The sequence below is a fragment of the Opisthocomus hoazin genome, chromosome 6 (assembly GCF_030867145.1).
Source record: "Opisthocomus hoazin isolate bOpiHoa1 chromosome 6, bOpiHoa1.hap1, whole genome shotgun sequence".
Taxonomy (NCBI): Eukaryota; Metazoa; Chordata; class Aves; order Opisthocomiformes; family Opisthocomidae; genus Opisthocomus; species Opisthocomus hoazin.
The window spans coordinates 32,467,863-32,486,209 of record NC_134419.1 but is presented as its reverse complement, the minus strand read 5'-3'; the positions used below and the strand labels follow the sequence as shown (position 1 = coordinate 32,486,209).

Here is an 18,347-nt window from a genome sequence, read left to right as displayed (position 1 = left end):
GTGCGTGTTGCGATAACACGAGGACACAGCAACAGCCTAGAAACCAGAAATGTCAGGCCCAGGGGTCCCAAAAGGAAATCTGCTGTGTCAACACACCGCACCCACAGCTTCCCCATCCTCCTCCCAAATTTCTTTATCCCTGACAGCGGTTGGGGCTGCTACTAGGTCTTGCGTGTTCAGGCCCACCATATCTTCCTGCTGATTTGGCTGCCTCTTCTCTCTTGTCAGAGTTTCAGGAGCGCACAAGACCTACCCATCCTCCAGACTTGATCTTTGCCATTAGACCCAATCTGAGCAACGAGTGTGGAGTTATCTAGGGGCCACAGAGCAGCTTGTTGTCTAAAGAGCAGGCTACGGCAGTCCAAACCTCTCCTACCCCCTTCCCTAACCTACCTCCCAATTCTCCAGAAGAGAATTCATCCAGTGGAGAGGTGAGGGAGGGCACTGGAGCCCTGGTTCATCCTTTGACCGCTGCTGACACTCTGAACTTCAGCCTGTCTTCAATACAGACAACCTTCCTTCTAAGATCCAGAGACTAAGCCACGCTGACTAGAGTTGGAAACACAAAGATCCAAATGAGCGGGAGCTCAAGCCACCAGGAAGGAAATACTTCATTTGAGAGAGGAGAAGAATTCAGATGAAAAGATCAGAAAGGACCTTCCAGGCCCTAGATTGCCCTAAGGGACTCAGATACCATTTCTATCCATCTGTGGCCTCCTTGAGATGGAAGAGAAATAAACCTATTTGGTCACCAAGGTCCAGCCCGGAGGATGTCCCCACTCCATCCTCACCACCAGCAGCTCACTGTTTTGTGGGTGAGTAGGTGGTCTCCCTTCCCCAGCCCACTTCTCACTGTATTTCCAGACACACTTGCTGCTACCAAGTGTCTGTTCTGTAATAAAGAGCAATAAACATGCCAGAGTAATTAATGTCTTAACAACTTATTACAATCCTCAGATAATTAATCACAAAAGCTAAACATGCTGCCTCACCCTCCTAATGTGTTAATGCTCTAATTATTATGCTTCAATTAAGGGGAAGTCAGCGCTCCTTGCTTAGAAGTGCATGTTTAATAAGGGTGCTTGAATGCAGGCAAGTTGAAGAGGGAAGGGAGGGGGTGGTGGGGGTTAAGGAAGAGGACACCATTTCTAATGAGGTTTCACGGGTGGCTCGAGGCAAGGAATTGACAGCCCCTATCTGGGATCTCACACACGACTGCACGTGGAACAGGGGGCCATCTGCGGTGGCTCTGTGCTCTGCTTCCCGATGGACTATTTATAGGAGAAGCAGCATGTGGGGCACAGAGAAGGCAGGGACTGGAGATGAGCAGTTACGCCATGGATCTGGCCAGCACTAGACAGCAGAGCTGGCAGCTCGCGGAGCAGTCAGCAACAGGAGTAGGTGGTCTCCGCTATCCAGCCCACTTCTTGCTGTATTTCCAGACACAGAGGCCACTGCTCCTGTCCCATGTGAAGCATCCCCATTGCCCAAGCCTCTCCAGCATGGTCCTGTTTCCATGACGCACCTTGCCTCGATCAAGCTACTTCTAGGACATCCATGGAGATGATAAGAACAGCCCCCGAAAACCAGGATTGCTCTAGGGATGGGACAGACTGGCTCACCTGATTCCAGCCATTGCCTGGTGGTTTTCCATAACTCCTTGTTTTAGGAGGGAATTCAAAGCCATGCCTTGAGGAGCACACCATTAAAACACGCTTGTTTTATAGGTGGGGAAACTGCAGGCCAAAGAGAGATATTCTGCAGGGGACTTTGTGGTGGTTACTACCGCTGCATCTGCCTTTCTGGGGCCTGGCTATGAACCTCACTGGATGCTGGGAACCTCAGAAAGAGGTTCTCGGTGGTGAGGAGCTTAAGCAGGCTGCAACGATGAATGTGGGACATGGACCCTTCACTGTGCGATAGCAGAAGGTCCCTGTTGCACCCAAGACACAGCTCTGCACCCATACGATTCTCGTTCTCGGGGAAGACTTCTGCTACAAAGTATAGTCAAGGCAAAGATGGCGTCACCTCCATCCCACCCTGCAGAAGTGGTGACCCTGGAAAGCAAAGGGCTCAAGACGTAGGACTCTGTGAGAGCTGGCACAGCTCTGCAATGCAGCAGGCATGGGAAGCTGGGATGGGGATGGCCAGGCTCCAGATCTTGGTACCATACAAGAAGCCACAACAGAAGAATGGCTGGAGCTCAAGTCTCCCAAATAAAGCCTATAAAAAATTTCTTTTTCCAATAAAAAGCTTTTGAAACAACTCCCCCACTCATGCGGGCCTTCAAACACAAGAAAGCCTTCCCTGAACCAGCCTGGCTTCTGTTCCATCCAAGCTTTTTTCTATTTCTCAGACAACTGAATCACCAGAAGCATTTCCAGCCTAGGTTTGACTGGAAAATGATTGCGTGTCCTCAAGAAATAACACACTGTGTAGGTTTGGATGGTTTCCTCTGAGGAATAAGGGAGAGGGAAAAAGAACCAAAACAAAGCAAAGCAACCCGGAGGGGACATGAATTTTAAAACCCATGAACAGTTTTGGTTTTCAAATAATCAAAATGAAAAAATACTTCACACAGTCACTTCCACAAAAATAATTCTGTCACCTTGATTCTTTGGTGATGTCTCATGAAAAACAAAAGCAAGCTCTTCACCTCTGCCCACCTCACCGACAGGGCCTCTGAGACAGCAACCTGCTGGCAGTTTGACTGGAGAAAAGGGGCTGATGTCTCCCCATAGAGGCAGCCTGTGGATTCCCTCAGGGATGACGACTCCAAAAGATGACTTGTGGCTTGGGCTTCTCTCCACGCTGCTTTCCATTGTAGCATCAGTCTTGACCTGTCCAGACTTCCCTTCATCTGTTTGATGAGGATGAGTTTAGACATCCAGCTCTAGTTCCTCGCACTCGGCTGGAGACATCGCAGCACTTTATCTCAGCAGCTTCACTTCGCTCTGCGAGTTGCTACATGGAGATTCCACCAGAACCCAACCCATCCCACAAAACCTGACCATCCAGGACAGGGCCCTCAAAATCACTGAAATCCAAGCAAACACAGCCTCACCAGGGAGATATAAGGTATATGATGCCTCTTGAGGAACCAAAGGATCCTTCTGCTGCTACTTGCGCTGACTGGTGGACTGGGGAGTTTTCTATGGCTGTTGGCATCCATGTTGTTCATCTGTGCTGAAGATGGCTGTGCTCAGAAATGGCCTTCTTTCTTTTCAAACACACTCTTCAAGTCTCTCAGGCACTAGAAGAAAGTGGCTAACTGCTTTTGTACCTCTCCCTTCTTACTACTCCCAAGAAATCAGTGGTCGCTTGAAAATATGGGCCATTTCTTCAGTTCCGGGGCTAGAAATTTTGGCTTCATTATACTAGATTTGACCTATTCCAAAGCATCAGATCAGTTGAACATCTGGTACCAGGAGCTTTGGGGAAGTTGACCAGCTTATGTTAGTATGCTGTGTGGTTGGAGAAAGTCATCGAGAAGAGAGCAGTAGCACGCAGCTCCTGGGCAAGGGGCTTTTCCCTGGGATGCTCTGTGCCCCACTTAGCCCATACCCACCACCAATACCAGACTAGGCACCCAGCCTGAGCTTTCCTCCCTACACCAAAACATGGACACAGATGAAACGGAGAGGGGAATCACTCTGCTCTGTTGTACCTTGCCCAGCTGAACCCTGAGAACCAGCTGCTTGGAGCGAGTCACTGCCCCAACAGCCCGAGATCTGCTCCCAGATGTGCTCACACAAAGCACCTACAGCCAGCAACCATGTGCAGGCACATTCCCAGAGCCCCAGCGCAGGGCGTGGATTTTGAGGACAGCAGGTAAATACATACAAGACGTAAGGACCATCAGACAAAACAGTGTCACTGCTTCCCAGAAAAAGGCAGTGGGCCCAGAGACTGGAGTGCTGGAACACAAAGCCAGTGCCACTGGAGCCCACATGCCCTCAACCCCAACCTCACAGTCCTCTCTGACAAGAGCTTTCTGAGCTCGGCTTACCCTCTCCTTCCGCCTGCTGCGTTTCAAACAGCATGCAACATGACAGCTGGGAAACCCAATCTGGTCCAAATTTTGTTACAACCCTGCTGGTTTTTATCCTTGTTTACCAGCATTAATTTTAATGGCTTCTCCTACATTAACTTTGTCCTGGAACAGTTGGAGGAAAATTCCTGCTCACTTGCCTTTACCCAACAGCCTGGGTAATTTTCCCTTGTCACATAACCGCCTGCCTGGGCTCCTCGGGAGTGACAGCCACACTGTGTGCTTCGTTGAGGGCAATAAGCTTCCCAAGGCTGGGGGAGCAGGATTTACATATCCCCGAATACGCTGTCCGTTCTCTGCTGTTTGGGTCTTGGCTTGTGCTGGTCCAACAGGTGGAAATTTCTTCCTCCTGTTCAGCATGGAAGGGAACTACTGAGCCTGCACCAAGGAAATGTAATGCTTCCAGGGAGAGTGGCACCCTCCCCAAGTCTGGGCAGCTTTGGGCCGGGATCATCACCAGCCACCCACATCTCATTTTCCCCAGGAATTATCAGAAATGCCTGTGACACAGGTCTTGAAAGAGGTAACAGTGCTAGAACATGCGTGGAGAATGCTTCAGAGAGGTGGGCAGCAGGAAGAGAGGACGCCTTGCTCCCCACACCAGCTGGTTTGGTTTGGCCTGGATAAATGCCAGGTGCCCACCAAAGCCACTCTGTCACTCCCCCTCTTCAGCTGGACAGGGGAGAAGAAAATGATGAGAGGACAGGGAGAGATCACTCACCAATTACTGTCACGGGCAAAGCAGACTGAACTTGGGGAGAAAAAAAAGTTTAATTTATCACCAATCAAACCAGAGCAGGACAATATGAAATAAAACTAAATCTTAAAACACCTTCCCCCCATCCCTGCCTTCTTCCCAGGCTTAACTTCACTCCTGATTTTCTACCTCCTCCCCCTGAGCGGCGCAGGGGGACAGGGAATGGGGGTTATGGTCAGTTCATCACACAATGTGTCTGCTGCTCCTTCCTCCTCAGAGGGAGAACTCCTCACCCTCTTCCCCTGCTCCAGCGTGAGCTCCCTCTCATAGGAGACAGTTCTCCACAAACTTCTCCAACGTGAGTCCTTCCCACAGGCTGCAGCTCTTCATGAACTGCCCCAGGGTGGGTCCCTTCCACAGGGTGCAGTCCTTCAGGAACAGGCTGCTCCAGCGTGGGTCCCCCACGGGGTCACAAGCCATGCCAGCAAACCTGCTCCGGCATGGGCACCTCTCTCCATGGGTCCGCAGGTCCTGCCAGGAACCTGCTCCAGCATAGGGCTCCTCACGGGGTCACAGCCTCCTTCAGGCATCCACCTGCTCTGGCGTGGGGTCCCTTCCACGGGCTACAGGTGGAGATCTCCTTCATCGTGGACCTCCATGGGCTGCAGGAGGACAGCCTGCCTCACCATGGTCTTCATCACGGGCTGCAGGGGAAAAATCTCTGCTCCGGTGCCTGGAGCACTTCCTCCTCCTCCTTCTTCACTGACCTTGGTGTCTGCAGGGTTGTTTCTCTCGCATCGTCTCACTCCTCTGCCGTCTCACCACAGGTTTTTCCCCTTGTTAAATATGTTATCACAGAGGCGCTACCACCGTTGCTGATTGGCTTGGCCTTGGCCAGTGGCGGGTCCATCTTAGAGCCGGTTGGCATTGGCTCTATCAGATATGGGAGAAGCTTGTCGCAGCTTCTCACAGAAGCCACTCCTACAGCCTCCCTGCTACCAAAACCTTGCCACGCAAACCCACACCACCAGCCCTCTGCTCTGCAACATCCAGCTCTGCCCGCGTTTGTGCTGTCTCAAATCCCACACACCTTTATTCACGCCAGGGAGCAGAGGTGAGGATGATGCAAGGCCTGAGCTTTCTCTCTCCCGTCCACTCTCCCTCTTCTCATCTCCGGCTCCTTCCAGCCACCATCGTGGCTTCCTGAAGGAAACACAACAGCTCCATCCAGGCTGGGCTCTGCAGGAGAGAAAAAGATTATTCTTCCCTTTGCTCACCTGATGCTGTGAGCTGTAGTCCCTCTCCTTTCTCCACCTGATAGAAAGGTGTGACAACTCAGGCCATGGGAAGAAAGAGGAACACTCAGGACTCTTTCAGCGCCTTTCTCTCCCTGTCAAAAAAATCAGGGCAACAGCTCTTTCCACCAAAGAAATGCAAGGGTTCAATTCAGGCATGTTTCCAAAGTTTTCTGTCTCCGACAGCATAAAAAAGGAATATGGTTACACCAAGGGAAGCTATTTGATCTATCACATGATGCCCATATTTTAAAAGTACAGATGTTCCCTCCATGCTCCAAGGGGTGATTTGGAAGACAGAGGGCTCAGAAAATCCCACTATATCCAACCACAAGCACCTGGGCTGCTGTAGAGAGAGTGTTGCCATGGAAAGATGAGGGAGGCAGCAGTTAGATGGCTGGAATATTCCTACCAATTAACGTGAAGAATTTTGACTGCTCTGCTGTGTTTTCTGCAAGAGCCTAGCAACCACCTCAAAAGTGTTATTCACACATCTGAGAAGTGTTTAGCGGGGTCACATGCCTAGTAAGTTATGCAAGCAGGGAGGGATAGCTCTCCAGACAAGGCCCCTTGAGCGTGGGCACAGAAGAGTATGCAGCTTGGACACCTCAACTCCTGCTCCAGGAGGCTCACGCGCTCGCTGCAGGCAGTCATCAGATCACACAGGACACCAGAGAGATCGCAGGGTGAGGAGGCGGTGACATGCAGCAGGTAGAGCCACAGCTGCAGGGAGAAGAATACCTGAAGAAGGAACTAGATGTCCTACCTTCACGGGGCAAAACAGGGCAGCTTGTCATTGCTCAGTTCGGAGGTCCTGGCTGGAGAATCCCCATCATCGGCAACCTCTTCTATGTGCAAGCGAACTTGCAGCCTCCTGCACGGGTTCACTTGAAATGCACTGTTTCCACAAAGACTCCTGCTACTCTGCCCTAGTAAAACAGAAGAAGAAACAAAACCTCCCAGATACTTTGCAACATCTCTGCTAGGCACTGGAGAGCGAGTCAGAGGCTGCAGCATCCTACCTTCTTCCACCCCCCTGAAGTAAAGGCCGATAATCCACACGTGCCAGTCTAGCCTCTTCCACAAAAGGGGCACTACAAACTGGCAAAGAACAGCTTCCGTCCATTCATTAAGTTCTTGACATTAATTGATTTCTCTCCAACCAAGCCATAAAACCCAAAGCTGCATGCAAACAGCATCCTAAAATATCCTTGTAAATCTCAGCTACCACATTCATTAATTACAACCCAGTGATAGTTCAGGCCATTAGTTCTGGGTGGTAACTTCATTTATTCCCATGTTAATGCTTGATGTCAGTGGTTATCTCATTACCACTCTATTACTTACCTACTTAATCCATCATTGCAACCCAGGCCAGAAGGGAGGAGCAGTTTGCCCTGCGTCTGTAGGAAGACAATGCATCAAGCGCAGAGCACCTAGGAATCACAAACAAAACACTTCTCTAGTCTGCAGCTGAGGTTGTGTCTATTAAGAGGAGGAAATGACACCGATGAGTGCTGTTAGGAACACAAACACATTCCAAGACTGAAAAATTGGGGATATTGAGGATTAAGTTTCCTATTAAATCAGAACCAAATCTTTGGCATGAATGGAAATGTATATTAGTAGTCATACAAAAAACGAAAAAAAAAAAAAAAAAAAAAAGACCTTAACTCTGCGCTCCTCCTCCTTGGACTCTCCTTCCTCCAAACCCCAGGTTAGATTTAAACACTTTCTGCCTTTTGTGTGAAAAGGCAGCTCAGAGTACGGGCATTGGGAGCTGCTGCCTGCCGAATGCTCCAGAAGACATGCAGGCAGCACCGCAGATACCACTACCCGCGAGTGCTAGTGAAAATACACCTCAAGCCATGTAAAGATACAACAGTTATTGACCCTTCAACACGCACTCAGCTGGAGTTCCTCCTGTTTGGTGAGCAGACGCTTCCGAAAATGTGCTTTGTCACACTCGTCGCACTCCTGCCTGTCCCAGCGCTTGCTCCATTGTGATCCAGCCCCGTGGGTCTGATCGGGGTGTTTCAGCACAGCAAGACTAGCAGCGTCCCTCATCTCATTCCCTCCTCCTTCCCCCAGACAGTCTGGCTGGAGACAGCACTTCAACCTTCACCTGCTTGACTGAGAAAGAGGGAGGCCTTTTTTACAGTGAAAGGCTGTCAAACCCAGATGTGAGCTGGGGAAAGGGTTCAAACGGACATCTCCCTTGCAGTGGTTCTCTTACCAGTAAGAAAGGACCTCTGCTCTGCGCAGATACGATGCCCACACAATAGGACAGGTGACTACTTTTTACAGTCTCTAAGCGACACGATATGGAAGGACTGAAATCCTCTAACGTGAAAGAGGCTGATGCTACAAAAGCAGGCGAGAGGGAGAATACACAACCCCAAGATGATGTCAGGAGTGAAATATCGACGTTTTCCTCTGTGACCAGCAAACCTCCAGCTAGCATGCCTGTGTTGGCAAAAGTTGGCTCCAAATGGTGCTGTGCCAGAACAACTGACAATGCAAGGCTGCAAGGTTCCACAATCAGATGTAATTAAAATACCTTTGCTGCCCTGCTCTCCATCCCCTTGGCAATGAAATCCATTACAGAGTATGGAAAGAAAATTGTTTAAAATGTCCCTGAAGCTGGGTTGTTGACACCAGCGTAGACAGATGGATTTTGATACACCCTTGATTAAACAGCTTCCTACAGAAGGGAAAGAGGGCAGGAAAGGAGCTGGGTGACAAGCCAGAGGACCATCCTAGAAACAGTGGCTATTGCCCGGGGAAAGCAAGTGCTGCTGCAGAGAAAGCTGCCCCTCATCAACCAGCCAGAGGCTAAACCAGCCTCATCCCCCTGGGCAGCAGGCTGCAACCCGCTGCTCCAGTGCCAGGCTCCTGTCCCCGAGCTCTCTGCTCCGACTTAGGCCAGCAACACGACACACATCACTGCTTCCAGCCTCTGATGAAAGGCTGCAGTGGAAGAAAGCAACAGTAAGCCTCACACGATGCTCATCCAGTAGCAGAGCTAGCAATACTTCCATTTTCCATGGAGTTACACATCACGGAGGGATTCTCCAGGATGCAGCAGGATGCCTGCTCCAAGCAATTTTCCCCATAGGCATTTGTAACATCTCTCTTCCTCATTCTCTCAGACACAGATGCTCTTGGGCTGATAACAACTGAATTCCCTTGGTGGAAAGGGGCAAAGATAGAGTATTCTCCCTGGCCATCTATTTATATCAAGCTGGTAGGAACTCGTTGTCTTTAAGATCTCTGACATGCACAGCTGCAATCAGCCATCAGGCTGGAAACTTATCAGGGTGGGCAAAAGGAGCCAAAACCACATAAACCCTGTTTTCCCAGGGAAGCAAAGAAGGAAGGGTGTTACAACTGGGTGTGGGCAGCTGAGCTGTCCAACTCTTGGAGACCTCAGGAAGTGGAAACCCAGGTAGGACAGAGGGTCAAACATAGCCCAGGAGCTCAGAGCATGGCGTGAAGCTACCTGCTGCACCCAAAGCTGAGGCTGAAGACACTGAGTGAGCGCACAGGCTCTGTGACCCAGGGTGCTGCAGACATGGGACCAGGTTGTGGAGCTGTACAAACTGGTGACCGCTGCTTACCAGTCCCGTGCCTGTGTAATTCTGGCCTACTTCTGTGGCCAAGAGCTCTGCAGTTGCTGCTCCCTGGTAGAGAAGGCTCGCAGGCGTGACCCACAAGAAAAGGGGCTTTCCCATCAATTATTCCTCAGGCTTTGTGTATGAAGATATTTGCTAGAAGACTCCACATCAGGAAGGAATTATAAATCAGAACGTATAAGGTACTCAGTATCACCAGCTCCTGCAGTCGTGAAGCCCCTGTTTCTGCACAACGTTCATCTCTCCTTCCTAATCTACTTCAGATGGTTCAAACGGAGGCTTGAAATTTTTCATTCTCCCAGCGGTCTCCCATGGCCTGAAAGAAACTGAGGCAAGCAGCAAGAATCCCATTCTTGGCATCCACCTGATAATTTTTCTGGGACGTGTCTGTGAGTGCCCCATGCAAACCTGACACTTGGGAACCCTCCGCTGCTTGTTTTTATACATACTTTGAGACTGAGGTGGCTTTTGGTGCCAGCTCTGTTCCACGCAATGCTCAGAGTCCTGGTTCATAACCACAGTACCACTGATCTTCAGCTCTGCAAATAGCTGAGGGGCAGCCGAGCTCCCTCCTGAGTCATCAGAAACACAACTCCACGCTAACGAATGAACAGCTCAGCCATCCGCAGAGCGCGCCGCGTCTCCACCTTCCCTGCAGCAGTTTAGTCTGGGTAAGTTTAATCGTGTCTCCAACCAGAAAGCAGGCGTTTTAAAAAACGTGTTCACCAATGCATTTCAATTAACAACGGTTTTTAACACCATTTCACGCCCAGCCCATGTGAAAATACAACTGCATCTCAGAGAGAGGAGTGCCCTTCCACTGGGTATCACAGCCGCTGGTAGCTCCCTATTTTCACACCTGGGAAAGGATCAGGAGGGGAAACACTTTTATCCCAAGGCTGCCTTAAGCAAAGAATCACATCTTATAAAAAAAGGGTAGGTGTAAATTCCTAACATTTACTGCTTAGAAACTTTTCTCTTCCGAAAAGTCATAGCCCAAAACTTACTGTGGCCCTGTGTATGCGGGCGCCTGCTTATAAAGACGAAGGAGCAGTTGGTGCTTGCCTTGGTCTCTCATAGTCCATTCAGAAGCTGACATTTGAGCATTTTATTCCCTCTGCAAACAAAACACATCAGCTGAGCGCTCCCAGGGAAGTAGCAAGACCAGAGCAAATTCCCAGAAAAAGCTTTGGCAGCGTTCCCTACGCTCTGCGGCTCTGAGCGAGATGGAGTAACAGAGCACGACACATGGAGCAACAGAAGCTGAACGACGCACGTGTTACTGCAAGGAAAATTAACAATATCAGGGGGTAGGGGGAAGGGAAAGCACTCACTAACAAATACTTATTAAAAGACAATCTTATCCTCATCTGACCCTAATTCCAACTAAAGAAACTGGGCAGACTGGCATTGCTGCCAGGGCATTCAGGCAGTATCATTGACCATCCATGTACAGAATTGCCCAGGAGGTCCCACAACAACGCCCTCGCCCTTCCTCCAGCAGTCTTAGATGCATCAGTTTAATTCATCGGCATTTTTAAGGCCACTCAGCCCCACTCCCAGGGTCTCTGAGTCCTCTGACATAGTCAAAGCATCTTCCAGCTACCCCAGACAGACTCCCAGGCCAGCTAGCTCACCACGCATCTTTCTCACCATTGCCCATCTTGGACACAAAAGAACACTCTAGTCATCACAGAATCACAGAATGTTCGGGGTTGGAAGGGACCTCTGTGGGTCACCCAGTCCAACCCCCTGCCGAAGCAGGGTCACCCAGAGCAGGCTGCACAGGACCTTGTCTAGGCGGGTCTTGAATATCTCCAGAGAAGGAGACTCCACAGCCTCCCTGGGCAGCCTGTTCCAGTGCTCTGTCACCCTCAGAGGGAAGAAGTTCTTCCTCATGTTCAGACGGAACTGCCTCTGCTTCAGTTTGTGCCCACATAGAAGATCTCCTTCCACATATCTTTAGCAAAGATCACCAAGGGATGTTCTTCCCATCCAAGCAAGTCCATTGAGCAAGCTGGTGTGCTCCATAAAGAGGAGGGATAAATATGCTGCCCGTAATAGGGTTTGGGGGCTTCAAAAGCCATCTAGCTTAGAACCCAAGTGTGCCTGCCCTACCAGCAGCTACACCACCACGTCACAGGAGCACAGGGAAGAACAGATTTTATTGAGTTTAGGGGCCATATGCATAAGAAATCTTGGGAAAGTTAGACACATGCTGAGTGGTTTCACAGCCTCCTGAGAAAGGCCACCACCGTGGACCGCCCAGCAAGCAAAGGGCTTGGTACAGCTTCCCTATCAGTCACTGTCAAGCCTAATCACATAGCATAATAATACTCCCTAAATACATTTTACATTTAAAAAAGAACGAAAAACCAGGGGAAAAAAATGCTGCAATGGAAGGAGAGAGGGTAAGCTCAACCTTTGTAAGAAACACTAAAGACAAACGCACATTTCACATTGTGCAATCTGTAAGAGTTGATTTTCTGTTCCCCAGCTTCAATCACCTCTTTGCTAGGGAGATTTGGCACCGGCCCAGGTCTCCCGAGGAAGCAGAAGAAAGGATTTTCCAAAGGATTTGTCACCCACATCTCCTCCCGCAACACTCCCTTGGGGATTTTCTAATGAGCAAGGTTCTCCTTTGAAAAAAACCCTGCCATTAAAAGACCGGGCCATAGCCGCAAGAAACCCAAGAGCAATATTTCTGCCTCAGACCTAGCTCCAAGCCTAGCGTTTGCCTGCAAGCCCTGTTGCCCTCCACCTGTTTAAAGAGAATGTTTTCATTATTGTTCAATTTGCAAGGAGTTTAGCTTCACATCCTTCATTGGATTATTTTTATATTTAATGTCCTCTCCTCTCCTACTTTCCTTTTTATAGACTGATAATCCAAGTCCCTTGGTAAGGCTGAGTAATCTTGATCAGTTTTTAATCAAAGTAAGCCAGATCCTCAGCTGCCACTATTGATGTATCTGCCTTTAAATATTTGAACGATGCCGATTCACCCCAGCGAGGCACTGGCCCCATCCTTTCAGAAAATTTAAATTCCTTCCTATGCATCAAGCTAAAACAACAAGACAGAACAAGCAACCTGCTGCAAAGGGGTTTTAGTTTAGAAAACCAATACCCAGGATTTCAGAACTAAATGAAAATCTGAGATAATCCCTCCCCAAATCCAGCCTGGGAAAAGCACTCTGGACAGATCAGTATCAAGTAACGTCTTAAAACACACTTTCTCCTCGCGTGAAATCTACCATCAAGCTGGAAATTACCCACAATGCCTCACTCCTTGACATGACCCAGAGAATTCACGTTTTCCCCCCGTATAGAAAAAGCATATTTTACCCATGCAGGCTTCTCCAGGACGGACCTGCTTCTGCTTTGTTCAGCAATGACCCTTGTGCCACTGCCAAACTCCAACATCCAAAATCAGCATATTAGTTGGAAAATAATGAGATTTCTGGAATACAAAACGTTGGCTCCATTTCCCTTACCTTTAAAGATGAGATCTGCTGGCTCCCCTCCACCGACCAGAAAGATAAAAAAATAATAAAAGCACTTCAATGAAAGAGAGTGTCATCTAATCACCTGACTCCAGGAGACAAGCTTGAGGGGGAGATGGGGGCCATCCCACAGAACCTGTCAGTATTTGGACTGCATTCAGTGTCCAAGCGAAGCCAGAAATAGATGACTGGAAAGGCAAGACAAGCCAGTTTTACACTGATTTACTCCCACATTCGGGGTTAAACTCCTGAGAAACACCAGGGATCTCTCAGCTTCTCTTTGCTCATTTCCACCGAGACAGAGGCTAAATCAAAGGCAGCACATCTTAGACTTACACAAGCATCTCATGAGGAGCGGCACCAGCACATTGCAGTAAATCTGCATTTCCATCCTTACTGCTAGGAGGTCATAACATCTTCAGGGTTTGTCAGAACCAGTCCTGAAAAGCAGGAGAACAGCCTGAGGACCTCAGTCCCTCCTTCCCTCAGGAGGCTGAGGTTTCCTACTCACCTTCTCCAGCCGCTGGCTGGACCTACCCTCCCTTCTACCTCTGGTTGGGTTAGCTAATGACCCAACGAGCAGGCAGGCTGGGATCAAATCCTCTCCTGCTCCACAACTAGATGTCTTGGGTTTGCTCTCCACACCCCAAAGTCAAGCTGGAGGAAATATAATCACCCTTTTGCCCAAGACATAGCCCAGCCCCTGAACTGCACTTGGACCTGTATAATGTCCTTCATACAAGTCCAGTAAAACCAGCGACCCATTCAGCTGAGCAAATACTACAGGATTAGATGATGCCCTGCCAGGGACAAAGCCCTGGGAGTGTCATTAAGATGTCATTACTCATTAAGGCGACCAAAGCAGGGCTGGACATAAAACAAAGACATGAGTTAGCTGATGGTTGTAAGGACAAATGACAGAAAGGTAAAGAGCTAGGGATGAGGAAAGAGCAAGGACTCATCTCTTTCCCCATGTCCCCTCCACAGCCCTGTGAGCAGATGAGTGCCCCAGCGGACACAACCCCACCAATTTCTTCCCATACAGAAGGAACACTAAACAGGCAGCAGAGCCCTGGTGTCATGCCCAAGGACTAACCACAAACCCTGAAGGTCTGAGGGAATGTCCAGGCAGAGTTTGCAAATGACTCTTCCTACTCACTGCCACACCAGAATTGATTTTTGGGAAACCACAGATATGCAGTTAGCCTCCGTTGCTTGAGAGGAGTGAAAGGCCATCAGTAAGCACAGGGCTAAGGCATGGAGCCTGCAGGAGTGGAGCAAGGGTAAGGGACCACTCGCCAATTCTCGTAGTCCTAGCAATAGGGAGGTGAGTGACACCAACGCGTTCAGCAACAACGGTTGAACCCAAGTCACTGGTGGCTCTTCCAGGCTCTAGACTTGCCACACAAGCAACCCACGTGGCATTGATCTGGCTGCAAGCAGACACTTGGGAAAGCTACAGCACATCAGCTAAGGTGGGACTCAACACAGGCTGCATATTAATAGGCATCACATGCATATTAAACCACTCTGAATAGTCTCACGAAGTAGCCTATATGGAGAACATCTGCAGGGGGGTTAATGAGCTTCAGATCCTGCAAGCAGACCGCATCTTTTGTCCTTTCATATTAGCTCACCCAAGCATCCCTGATTCGAGACGCAGGTTCCTACAACAGATGGTCTTATTAGTGGCTGTGTGTAGTGACAAGGAGACAACAACAGGTGGCCTAGACAGTAACTGAACCACTTCACCCCACTTGCCTCAAAACAGGTTCAAGATCATGCCAAGGACAACCAGGATCAAAGCAGAAAAAGATGTGATGCATAAGCGTTCTAAATTATCCTCACATGCCTTCTCCACTGTTAAGATCTCAGCTGGAATATGTTGTCCAGTTTGGAATGCTGATCTCCAAGTCTGTATGAACAATTGGAAACAGTCCAAAAGAGACAGACAACAGTGACTGGAAATCTATAGGAGGTGGTTGGCAAGGAGAGATGGAAAGCATTTGTAATGCTCAGTCTACAGAGGATGGAGACATGGTTAGAGTCTTCAGACAAGCAAAAAAGGAAAGGGGAAGAAAAACCTCCACTTTTCCCCACCTGTGGAAAGGACAAGAAATCCTCAGCTGAATTTAAAACAACAAATCTTTCAATCAAACATTAAGAAAAACTCTCCAAGTGTACGGACAGCAAAAGCACTAGACGGTTGTCAGATCTCCACTGCTTTCTTCAAAACATCCACAGTTAAATTAAACCCTTTGGGCGACGCTACAGAAGACCCCATAACTCAGCCACAAGGCAGTCAAGAGAGTTACGAGCGCATTCTGCACTGTGACATGGGGAACGGATAGTCCAACGCCAGTGAAAAAGAAATTAATTTCCAGCTGACCATAAAAAACACAAAAAAAAACCCAAAAAGCCACACAGCAGCTGCTGCTTAGAGGGACCTTTAAAAACCCTTCCAGTGTGAAAAGGCCAGCAGGGGAGGGAATGGGTACGTGCTTTGAGGCAGGAGCAGGGGGAATGGAGAGGAAAAAGCCACAGCAAAGCTGGGCCTGCTAGGGCTGTGGCAAACAGATCGAGAAAAGCAGAGCAGGAATTCCTACCCGTCAAAGCAAAGCCCAGCTGAAGTCCAGAGGATGCCCCAAAAGCATCTGAAGCCACGCTTCCCCCCCCCCCACTGCTCAGTTGTGCCATGGGCAGGAGGGACCTCACGCCCTCACAGGACCTCCCGTTGAGTCTCACTCAGGTGCTGTCTCCTCCAGCACATGCAAGCGTTTCTTTTAGCTGGTGGCCCTATTGTTCACCCGTGCCAAGACAGCCCTGACTGCAGGTCAGGCCATTTCCATGCTGTATCTCAGGACCAAGCCTCAGAGCTGACTCAAGCACTTCATGGGTGCCTGGCTCCATCGTTCACCCGTGCCAAGATAGCCCTGTCTGTAGGTCAGGCCATTTCCATGCTGTATCTCAGGACCAAGCCTCAAAGCTGACTCAGGCACTTCATGGGTGCCAACAGAAGGCAGGAGAGTGCAGTTGAGTGCTCTCAGCAGTCAAGGAAGAAAGTTTGTGGATGTCTGTGTTTCACCTCTCTCTCTCCAAGTAAATCAATATATATATTTATATATGTCCAACCAGAAAAAAAAATATATATAGCCAACTAAATAAAAAATGAAATATGTATGTATATATATCCAACCAAATAAATCACAAGTACAGAAGCTCTTCAAGCCTGAGGCAAATCTGGGTGCCCCCAAACTCTCCTGAACTTTGCTTTCCTTGGAACATGGGCAGGTGCCCAGGATTTGCACCATCCTCCTTGGATTTTTGTCCTAGCTGCTTGCTGACCTCTTGTGTGAGCAAAAAAATACAGCCATTTTGTTGGCTGCCTCATTGCGGGCCTGCCCTGTTCCAGATACATTTGCTGGAGCCAATTCCTGCATCGTATCTTCGAATTTGCCCAAGTCAAAACAATTTCTTATGCTCCGTGGCCCAAACCTCCCCAGATTTGAGCTCTTCATATATATTTTGGCCGGATCTGTAGTTCAGGGAGTTGTAAGACGCTTGGAGAAACCAAACTCTATCCATTTGCCTCATCTGAAAACACAGCTTGATGCAGATTCACGATAAAGCCTAACCCTCCGATGGAGAGTCCCCTAGTGACGCAGACAAGGTTTGCATCAGGTTTCACTCCAGATCTAGCCATTCCTGCAAGACCAGACCTAAGCTTTAAGTCCAAAAATATTCCTCCTGGGTTTCTCCTCCCACATTGACCTGTGTTTGTGTGAGGCTTGGCTCAGATGATCACGCTCACCGTGTTGGCGAGACTGAGTGCAGTCCAAGTCAGCTCACCCGAGAACAAACTTCTCAACCTCTTCCACCACTCCTTTCCCCGCATGCATCACAGAGGGACGGTGGAACACATCTGCAGTGAACTATTACCCTCTGCGCTCTGCCTCCTGCTTTGTTTATACAGAGTCTGGGGAGATTTGTGGGCCTGGAGATGAATTATAGGGAGGAAGACAAACATATTTTACTGTTCTGGGCAAGGAGTGCTGGAATCCCATGGACATCTGGAGGAATTATTTGCAGAAAATTAACATAGTTTGTCATTTGCATGATGAACTCCTGGATCTCAAATGAACGATAGGAAGAAAGCGGTGGGAGATGTTCATTATCCCTGATGGAGTGAAGCCCCTTGACATGATGCTAAGGTTGCCATGATCTATGGACCTGCTGACTGACAACTCCAAGTGCTCTGGAACTGAACACAAAATATAACTGGGGGCATAAGCGATCTGCCACATTAAATGCTGAGGCGTTAATAATTGTTGCTTGCCTCTGATTGCCAGAGTTTTGGATGCACTTGTTCTGGCTGTCTCATAGGTCATGCATGTTAACTCCTTCCTGACTAATTTCGGAGGACACAAAATTCAGAGGCACCTGCAGGTATCCAGGCAGTCTCACGGATTAAAACTTCCAGGCTTTCTTGTTTATCTCTTGGTCTGCCTTTTGGGAACGTGCTCTCAGCAGCTCCCTGATACAGGTTCCCCACCTCTGCCTCAGCAGCAGTTGCAAATCCCAGGCAGCGGCAGATGATGTGCTTTCACCAGCCCTGCAAGGGAGACGCTCAGATTCACAGCGTGGCAGAGAAGCCCTCAAAGTTTTCCCAGTACCACAGTGCGGCACACCTTGTTCCTCTGTATGTTAATGTTTGCCACTTGGGAGCTAACTTTAGGTTTTTTCCTTATGGCTCTAACCTGTGCCGATGCCCGGGAGCAGATCTTCTCGAGACCTGGGAGCACCGCTAGCTGCAGGGCAGGGTGGCAGGCACCCAGAAGAATTGTGTCTGAGAAACATCATCTCACTCAGAACGTGGCTCTTGGTCTCTCAACATCTCAGTTTCTTCCTTTGAAAAGCTGAAATACTCTTTGATTTGCTTCTGAATTGTTGCTCTTCAGTCCCCTGGGTCGGTGTTTCCCAAACTGGGGAGTGACGTCCCCGCTGCTCCCCAAGAAGAGGCGCCCAGTTGAGGTGCAGGAGGGATGCGAGGTCTCTCCAGAGGAGCTGTGCGGGTGCATCAGCCGTGGCAGCCTGATTAGAGATGAAGGCAAGAAGAGTAGAGGGCACCTGGGCCCGGATCGAATTTGCTAGCAGAAGCACTGCCTCAAG

General features: G+C 49.2%; 1 protein-coding gene across 13 annotated transcripts in view; it reads right to left on the bottom strand.

Moving 5' to 3' along the window:
* The window catches only part of SEC16B (SEC16 homolog B, endoplasmic reticulum export factor), a 149,117-nt gene that overhangs the window by 36,779 nt on the left and 93,991 nt on the right, over window positions 1-18,347 (bottom strand). For 11 of the 13 annotated variants that reach the window (XM_075422587.1, XM_075422586.1, XM_075422593.1 and 8 more), the window contains 3 exons: window positions 7,391-7,479; window positions 6,810-6,972; window positions 5,839-5,987 (listed from right to left, as the gene is read on the bottom strand). The gene's annotated coding sequence lies outside the window, so the exon portion shown is untranslated. Of the gene's footprint in view, window positions 1-3,972; window positions 5,682-5,838; window positions 5,988-6,809; window positions 6,973-7,067; window positions 7,145-7,390; window positions 7,480-18,347 lie in introns of those variants that run through there. The other 2 variants (XM_075422589.1, XM_075422594.1) reach the window with 2 other exon arrangements.